The following is a 9,574-nucleotide window of genomic DNA, read 5'->3' as shown; positions in this document are numbered from 1 at the left end:
AAAAGCTCCTAATAGTTCCCACCATTATCCCCGTTGGAAGGGAGGTTAGGAGGAAAATACCCACCGAAGTACCCGTCGGAGAAGTAAGACGGGTAGTGGCGAAGGAGGCTCCTCGAATGGCCCTTCACGAGGGTCGAATGTAGGAGGGTAGTGGTGATGGTTAGGGAAAGGGTGCTTGTGTCCGGAGTGGACACTGGCGAGGTGAGTGCGCCAAGCCACCCAAGACACATGGTCAAGGTCGGTGCGGATACCGGCGAGAGTAGCAGTAACCGCGTGGTGATTGGCCTCCTGAGAGGCCTACATTTGGGTGATGGCCGCCAAGACGGAGCCCATATTGAAAGACTGAGAGGAGGAAGGTTTGACCACCTCACTCTCAGGAATGCGGTGGTTGGGCCTCGGACCTCTCGGAGCTCATGGAATGCCCTCCACAGGGGTGGACTGAATGAAATTCCTATCAAGGACATCCTGAGGGGTGATATGGGAAGGGGAAACCCGCCAACGGTTTTCACAGTTAGGGGGGTTCGAGATGAACTCGTTGTTCATATAACAATAAGGTCTCCCCCCACAAGCCAAATGCAGTTTGGCTTCATGTAATGGCGCAGAAATTTCATCTGCTGCAGGCTTGCACCATCCAATTGGTTGGACTGACCAACAGAAGGCACGCTAACTTCTAAGCGAGCCAGGTCCTCGTCCAACCCGAGGTAAGACGCTACCCGGGTGATCATTCCACCACAAACGATTTCCCTAGATATCGTAGTACCCTCCCGAATCTCTTGCAGTCGATTAAGGAAGAGAGCTACAAAATTCATTCAGGCTCCAAGGTGGGCCCCGTCAGTGACCAACCAAAAGTTGTCCCTTTCTCAACTGCCTGACTTCCTGTTTAGGAAAGATGGTATAAACCAACATCCTATGGAAGTAACGGAGAGCGATGTGGATAATCTCCGATGCTTTCGACGAGTTCGTCCGAAACGGAGTGGTCCAATTGGTGATCTTAGCCCACCATTCTTGTTCGCTTTACCCCTCCCAAATGGTGCCTAAAGGGGCATCACAAGGGGCACTGGAATCCCCCCCCCCCCAAAGGCTTCACAAAATTCATCGAACGAGAGTGTTCTAACTTGATTGAAGAGACAACATTGGATAGATAGAACACCCGTGTTCGCCTCCCGGCTTATGTTCAACATACTCAAGAATTAAAGAGTAAGCTGATCATAAGTGGGCTCATGGACAATGAGGAAGTTTGACAATTCTAGATTATCTACCATATCCTGTATCATCGAGTTGATGTTCAGGTGAACGCATGTAATGTAGTCATAAAACTTCGTGGGACGAAGTGTGCGCTCAGAAAGTCGTGTAAAGATTTGTTTGTGAGCCGCATTGGGAAACTTCACAAGATAAAGGGGTGGGGAATTAGAGCTAGACGAGGGTCTTTGTGAGGAGGACCCGGTCTTATATCTCTTAGACCGAGAGGATGATCCCTCGCCACTATTTCTTCCCATGGTGGTAAAAAAGGGTTTTGTTTTTCAAAAGGGAACACACAAAAAAGAAAATCAAAGGAAAAAAGAAAGAAAGAAAAACTAATCCTAAAATCTACCAGCTAACAATCCCACAATTAATAGCAACCAAGTTGCTAACAAGCAAGAACTAGAGCTACTCCAACCTTTTTAACACTCACAAGGTGCCTTACCACACAAATTAACCAAACCAACCATAATTTGTGCAAAATTCTCAACAACACTTATCAAATCATTTAATGTATTTCACAAAAGCTCAGAATAGTATGAAATTAGCACAAAGAACATGAAATCTCATTTGTTCATCATAATATCAAGCACAAAATTGAGTAAACTTCATGAATAATCAGACATTAAAGGAAAAACAAGCATGCAATCAAAAAGAAAACACACTAGAAATCCAAATAACAAGATTATAGATGAAAAACAAGAATTAGATGAAAATCCTCAAATTTGAAACCCTAGAAATCCAAACCTTGCCAAATCCTCAAATTGTGTGCTTTTGAGTGTTGTAGAGATGAAGGTGATGAAGATTCTGGTGAAAAAGGCGGTCGGAAGTCGCCGGAAAAGGTGGGTGGTGGCTGAATCTAGAGAGTGTGAAGAGAGAGAAAGTGAGTGAGTGAGGGAGGAGTTTCGAAAATTTGAGAAAAGTGAGGAGTGAAGTGAAAGGCGTGTCGCGTACCTAACAAAAATAACCTAACTATTCCTCCTAACTAATGTAGTCGGGCAAGTAAGGATCGAATCCCAAGAGACTAACTGATTCAAAGTAGTTAAATTGACTCTAATTAATACTAAGCAAGTAATCAATAAAATGATGATGAACTAATCTAAGTAACTAAAGCAAATGAAATTATCAAGAGTGAATCAAAGACTAAAGAATCTAGGTTTAAGTATCCCCACTAATACGAATTAATGCCACAAACAATCCCTTTTCCCTTAATTAACTAATAAATAACTCATAGGATAGACGCGCCCTAATAATACTAAGGATTTCTTTCGATCAATCAATAGCTTCCCTAACAATGCAATCATGCCTATTTTCATGGAGTCATGCAAATTAAGGACTTTAGACATAGCATCCTAACATCCTAATAAATTCCATCAACTACTTTCGTGATGATTTCCTTATCTTAAATTAGGGTTCTAGATTCGATTAAGATTCAACTTTCGTTGCAAAAATAATCACATTCAAATATACTATTTCTAGTCATAAATTGATAATTAAAACCAACCCTAAAATAAATGAATCATAAATTAATCAAAGTTTGGGAATTGGGAATTAAACAAGCTCAATTCATATTAGGTTCAACCTAACCCTAGAATAGAAAACTACTCACACATGATATTGAATAAACAAAATAAATATTAAAAGAAAGCATGATTAATAATAATAATAAATAGAATAGAGAAGAGAAAATAATACTTGAATTAATTGATGAAATTGCAAACTTGAATGTCGAAAACAAAAACTTGAGGAGAACAATGGAGAAAACGTTGAAAACGTGAAGCCGCCAAGAAGAAGAAGTAAAAACCAATCTCACGTGATTTCTCTCTATAAATATCTCCCTTTCCAAATTCTATCCAAAACCTATCCAAATACAAGGAGTTTGACTAGGATTTGGACTCCTAAAACACTCTAAAACTAAGATTACGTAATATTGAAATTGGAGACCGCCATGGCCTTGCGGTAAGCTTGAAAGGACCGCCAAAGGGTGGCGGTTTATGCTGTTTTTTTTGTTCTCTTGCTATCAAAAGTCCATTTTGTAGCTCCTTAGGCATGGTAATTAATGGTTACCAAAGCCATATCGCAATATATCTTCAAAATCATCGCAGGATAAAGCTATCAATCCATCTGAATGCTCCGCAATCATCCAAGCTTTCGTGCAAATTCCAATCAACTCCAATAAACGCCATAATCCTACAAAAACAAAACAAATACACCCGAGGAGAGCAATAGCGAAAAGTAAAGAATAATAGCTCTAAGAGATTAAATATATGGGAAAAATATGATGGAAACACACAAATATATCACATAAAAATGAGTATATAAACGTGTTATCATGAAGGCCGAAAAAAACTGAGGAAAGGCGTGTTTTTGCCCAGCCAGGTTTGGTGAGTGCGCAACTCCACGAGGTGCGGGCGCACCAAATTCGTGAAAAATTCTGAAAGAGTTTAGTACGGGCGCACCTTGACGAGGTGTGGGCGGACCAAGGTCTTCTATTTGTTTTCTTAAAATTTCTGCAGGACGAGGTGCGGGCGCACCAAGATCTTTTTTTATAACAAAATTACAGCAGGGTGCGGGCGCACCTACCTCATTGTTTTTTTCGAAATATTTTTTTAAAAGGTGCGGGCGCACCTACCTCTTCTGTTTATTGTTCGAAATTTTTTTTTATCAGGTGCGGACGCACCTCTAAGTGGTGCGGATGCACCGTTCTAAATTTTCGAAAAATTTTAGAACGATGCGCGCGCACCATAGTCGTCTGTTTTCTCAATCTTTCTTTTTCCAAATGACTCATTATTATCACTCCACTTTTCACAAAAAACCATATGTCCCAATGTAGCTCTCATGGCTAGCTGATAAATCAAAAGTCTAACTAACAATCAAAAGAAAAATAAAATAAAATAAAAGAAAGGGAAGAAAAGAAACGGGTTGCCTCCCGTGTAGCGCTTGTTTTAAGTCATTAGCTGGACTAAAAAGGATACGTCCTTCACGAGAGTCGCTCGAGTGAGCGAAGAATCAAACAACTAATGGAACGAACGGCGTGATTATCATGATAAAGTTTCAATCTCTGACCGTTCACCCAAAAGGGACCGTTCTCACCCAAAATCTCATAAGCCCCATAGGGAGTAGTCTTCAACACTGAGAAGGGACCCGACCACTTGGATTTTAACTTTCTAGGGAAGAGTTTTAGTCTTAAGTTGAACAACAAGACTTTGTCCCCAACCCGAAATTCTCGTTGTTGAATCCGGTGATCATGCCATTTCTTTGTTTGCTATTTGTATAGTCTCGAACTCTCATAAGCGTTAAATAGAAGTTCCTCAAGCTTAACTAACCTTTTTTTTTCGAGCGTCTCCCGCCAAATGAAGATCCATGTTGAGTTCTTTAATTGCCACCAAGCCTTGTGCTTTAGTTCAACCGGCAAATGGCACGCTTTGCCACACACAAGACGATACGAAGTGGTGCCTGTAGGTGTTTTGAAAGCCGTGCGAAGAGCCCAAAGAGCATCATCAAGCTTCAAAGACCAATCCTTTCTTGTCTTATTGACCACTCTCTCAAGGAAGTTCTTTACTTCTCGATTTGAGACTTCAACTTGGCCTTGGGTGTGATAAGGAAGACCGACTTTGTGATTTACCCCGTACTTCTTCAAGAGTGCTTCTAGTTGTTTCTTGGCGAAGTGTGAACCTCCATCACTTATCAACACACGGGGCACTCCAAATCGAGGGAATATGATCTTTTTCAGGAGCTTGGTCACAACCTTGTGGTCATTGGTGGGGGAGGCAATGGCTTCAACCCATTTTGTCACGTAGTCTACCACAACAAGAATGTACACATTGCCAAAAAAAGGAACGAATGGACCCATGAAGTCGACTCCCCAAACATCAAATGGCTCAACCTCGAGAATGTTTTGTTGAGGCATCTCATGTCTCTTTGTGATGCCACCTCCTTTGACATCTATCGCAACCCAAAACAAATTTCCAAGCATCCTTTTGCAATGATGACCAAAACATACCACATTGGAGCACCTTAGCAACAGTTTTGCTTGCTCCATTGTGCCCTCCACATGTCAAAGTATGACAATGGATCAAAACCGAGGTCATCTCATGATTGGGCACACACCTCCAAAACACTCCATCGGCACACTTGTTAAACAAGAGCGGGTCATCCTAGTATAACCTCGAAACTTCTTTGAAAAACCGTTTTCTTTGTTGGAAATTAAAACCATGAGGCTCAATCCCACAAGCCAAATAATTTGCATACTCCACGAACCATGGAATCTCATTGTTCAAAATGGCGAATAACACTTCTTCTCTAAAATCTTCTTCAAAAGGGATCTCGTCCAGATCCAAGAGCTTCTCATTAAGAGGGTGGCGAGAAAGATGGTCAGGTACCACATTCTCCGTCCCCTTCTTCTCTTTCATCTCAAAATCGAACTCTTGAAGAAGCAACACCCACCTAATGAGCCAAGGCTTGGCATCTTTCTTACTCATCAAATAATGAATCGCATAATGGTCCGTATACACCACAACCTTATTACAGGTCAAGTAAGATCGGAATTTGTCAAATGCAAAGACTACGACCAACATTTCCTTCTCCGTAGTTGCATAATTCTGTTGAGCATCATCCAAAGTCCTACTTGCATAGGCTATCACGTGAAGCCTTCCTTCCTTTCGTTGCCCAAGAAAAACATCCAATGCAAAGTCACTAGCATCGCCCATTAGTTGAAAAGGCAAGCTCCAATCCGGAGCTTGCACAATGGGGGCAGAAATAAGGGTTTTTTTTTAAGAGTTTCACAAGCCTTAATACAAGATTCATCAAATTCAAAATCTACATCTTTTTGGAGTAGATTCGTCAATGGTTTGGCTATTTGGAAAAATCCTTGATGAAATGCCGGTGAAAACCCGCATGTCCAAGGAAAGCATGAACTCTCGTCACCGAGTTCGGTCGCGGAAGCTTCTCAATAACCGAAACCTTTGCCGGATCCACTTCAATGCCTTTCTTTGACACTTTATGACCAAGGACAATGCCTTCCTCGACCATAAAGTGACACTTCTCCCAATTCAGGACGAGGTTCGTCTCTTGACACCTCTTCAACACACATTCAAGATTAACCAAACATGTGTCAAAAGACAAACCACACACGCTAAAATCGTCCATGAACACCTCACTGGAATCCTCTAGCATGTCAGAGAAGATTGTTGTCATACACCTTTGAAAAGTGAATGGGGCATTACACAAACCGGCCACAGGGCATCCTTCGATATGCGAATGTCCATACGGACAAGTAAAGGTTGTTTTCTTTTGGTCATCCAGATGAATGGGGATTTGAAAGAATCCGGAATAACGATCGAGAAAGCAAAAGTGTGAATGACGAGCAAGCCTCTCCAATATTTGGTCAATGAGGGGAAGGGGGAAATGGTCCTTGCGGGTGGATTTGTTCAACTTCCTGTAATCAATACACACTCTACACCCAGTGACAGTTCTAGTGAAGATTGTTTTTCCTTTCTCATTCTCAACTATAGTCATGCCTCCTTTTTTTTGGAACCTCTTTGAGGTTAGGATTGAGCCTTCTCTGATGCTCAATGGAGGAGGCATTACTATCGATGAGATGGATACGATGCATAGCAAGAGAAGGGCTTATCGCCTTAAGGTCATCAATCGAATACCCGATGACATCTTTATATTTTAGTAGTATTTCAATCAATTTTGATATAGAGATGTCATCAAGACTCGAATTGACAATAACAGGATAAGTACATACATCATCAAGAAAAACATATTTAAGAGAGGAGGGAAGGGGTTTGAATTCTACCTTTGGAGGAGGCTTAGAACACTCTTCTTTGTCATTGGATGATGTAGCTAGAACCTCAAACGTTTCATTTTCTGTCTCCTCAATGGTAATGTCAAGGAGCATGGAGAATTCGTTCACCTCTTCCATGTCCAAGCTAGGGGTTTCGGTAAGAGTAGCATACAACTCATCCACAGTGTGAACCACACTCGCGACAACCTCTATCTCATCCTCCACTAGACTTACCCGAAAAATTCTCTCCTTCATAGATCTCTTTAATGTCTTATAGAACTCAAACACAACCCGCTCATTAGCTACCTTAACCGTGATTATATTATTTTCGCAGTTTATCATGACACCCAATGTCTTTAGAGCTTCTCTTCCAAGAATAAGAGGGTCTCGGATCTTCTTTCCATATCCATTACCACAAATCCATGCACAAACACTGCCCAACTTGATCGGTATATCCTCCAATTCACCATAGGGACTCTCACAGTGCGGTCCGCCAATTGAATCGTTTTGCGTAGGATGAAGAGGAAATTTAAGTGCTTAGCAATAGATAGAGGCATCAAATTGACACTCGCTCCTAGTCGGCCAGTGCACCTTAGGTCTAAATCACCTATCTTCACCGGCAAGGTGAAACTCCGGGTCTCTTTGCTTCTTGGGCATGTTCGTTGCACAAGAGCACTCACTTGGTAGGAGGTGATAAGCTCATCTTCAAGTTTTCGTTTATGAGAGAATCTCTTCAAGAACTTAGCATAACTGGCATTTGAGACATAGCCTCAAGAAGGATATTGATTTGCAGGCTCTTCATCACATTAGAATTTAGTGAACTTGTCTCTCAACTTTCTCTCTACCAACCATGAGGATAGGGAACCGGAGGCACATAGGTCTTGGTTGTGGAGGTGATGGCAATGGTTTTTTCACCAACTTGAACTGTGACTCTATCTTTTCCACAACTTCTTCTTTCTCAGTTTCCTCAGCTTCATCCTCCTTCTCAACAACTCAACTTCTCCTTCTCTAACTCCCCATTAGGCATCTTAAGACCCTCAAACTTGTTTCCGACCTCAAATGATGGCTTTGGCTTGAGGGTTGGGGTTAGGATGGGTTGGCCTGGAAGTTGATTTGTGGGGTTGAGGGATTCTTCTCAGCTACTTGGGCGATTTGGGTTTCAAGCATTTTGTTGGCTTGTAGCTCTTGAAACCTTTGTCATGGTTTTGAGAATTTGGTTCATGGATTGAGTTGTTGGAGAATTTGGAGGAGGTTGGATCGGGATGGTATGGGTTCGGGATTTTGTTTGGGAATGGAAGATTAGAGGAGGTTTTGGGTATGGCCTTTGATGTGGAGCTTGGTAGTGTTGGACCCTTGTGAGGAGAATCACCTTGGATATAGTTTTGGTTATATCCTTGCGCATACCCTTGGTTCTGAGCTTGGTTGTACCCTTGTTGAGGATGATTTCATCCTTGTTGAGGTTGGTTCAAGCCTTGGGTGTAGTTTTGTTGAGGTTGTCTCCAACCTCCTTTTTGATTGCTTCTATACCCTTGGTTTCCTTGATACCCATCTCCTCTAGAATTTATCGCCGCCACATGCTCCAAATGGGTACCTCCACTATAAGAAATATCATGGTTAGTACCACCACAAATATCACAAGAAAAGAATTTACCTGTGAAGGATAGAGGGCGAAGATTGATCTTTGAGAGCTTGTTGTCAAGTTGGTCCATCTTGGCTTAAATTTGATCCATGGGGTCTAATTCAAACTTCCCGCTCGGGTTGAGCACCTCTTCGTCTTCCACCCCATGAAGAGTTCTTGATTACTTCCTCTATAGTGGACTCAAGTTGTTCTTGTGGATCTTAAAAGTTGACCTCCCGCTCCAGCATCAAGTTGGCATGTGAATGGATCAAGCCATCATGATAAACCGATAGGAGGTTTTTGTTAACTCATGGTGGGGACACGAACGGGTCATCTTTAAACCGCTCCCAAGCTTCTGCAAGTGTCTCATCGTTTTCTTAATTAAATGAGGAGATCTTCCTCCTTATGTCTACAGTCTTCCACTCTGGGAAGTATTTCTTCAAAAAGGCCATCGTGACTTCTTCCCATGTAGTGAGGGAATTAGCAGGCAAGCTCTTGAGCCATGACTTTGCCTTTCCGACAAGAGAAGAAAGGAACAAATGCATCTTGATATAGTCAGGGGAGACGTCATTTGTTGTTATCATAGCACAGATCTCAAGAAACCTGTCGAGATGGTCAAGAGGATCTTCATCCGACCCCCCACAAAATTGCTCTGCTTTCACCATCCGAGTATACTGAGGGTGAATGCTGAAATTTGTAGTGGTGGTGGGAAGTGGAATACCACATTGAAGAATATAGGAACCCGGATTTTCGAAATCTCTAAAGAGTTGTGGATTTGCTTCACCCATTTCTGCTTCAACTTCACTTGTTGTACTTGAGACTGGTGAAGATGGCTCGGAACCCAAAGACAGATTTTCCAAATTTTCGGAAGCTTTCGCAATGTACGGTCAATTTCAGGATCTAAGGGCTAAGTGGGTGAACCGTGA

The 9,574-nt window shown here is 42.0% G+C and overlaps 1 non-coding gene across 1 annotated transcript; it reads left to right on the top strand.

Moving 5' to 3' along the window:
- Window positions 1-8,953: 8,953 nt before the first annotated feature.
- On the top strand, window positions 8,954-9,058 carry LOC125497194 (small nucleolar RNA R71). The gene has a single exon (XR_007273828.2). It is a non-coding gene; the product is annotated as a small nucleolar RNA R71 (small nucleolar RNA).
- Window positions 9,059-9,574: the final 516 nt, after the last annotated feature.

Source organism: Beta vulgaris, chromosome 4 (genome assembly GCF_026745355.1).
Source record: "Beta vulgaris subsp. vulgaris cultivar EL10 chromosome 4, EL10.2, whole genome shotgun sequence".
Classification (NCBI taxonomy): Eukaryota; Viridiplantae; Streptophyta; class Magnoliopsida; order Caryophyllales; family Amaranthaceae; genus Beta; species Beta vulgaris.
The sequence above is the reverse complement of the archived record's forward strand: the minus strand, read 5'-3'. Positions and strand labels throughout refer to the sequence as shown.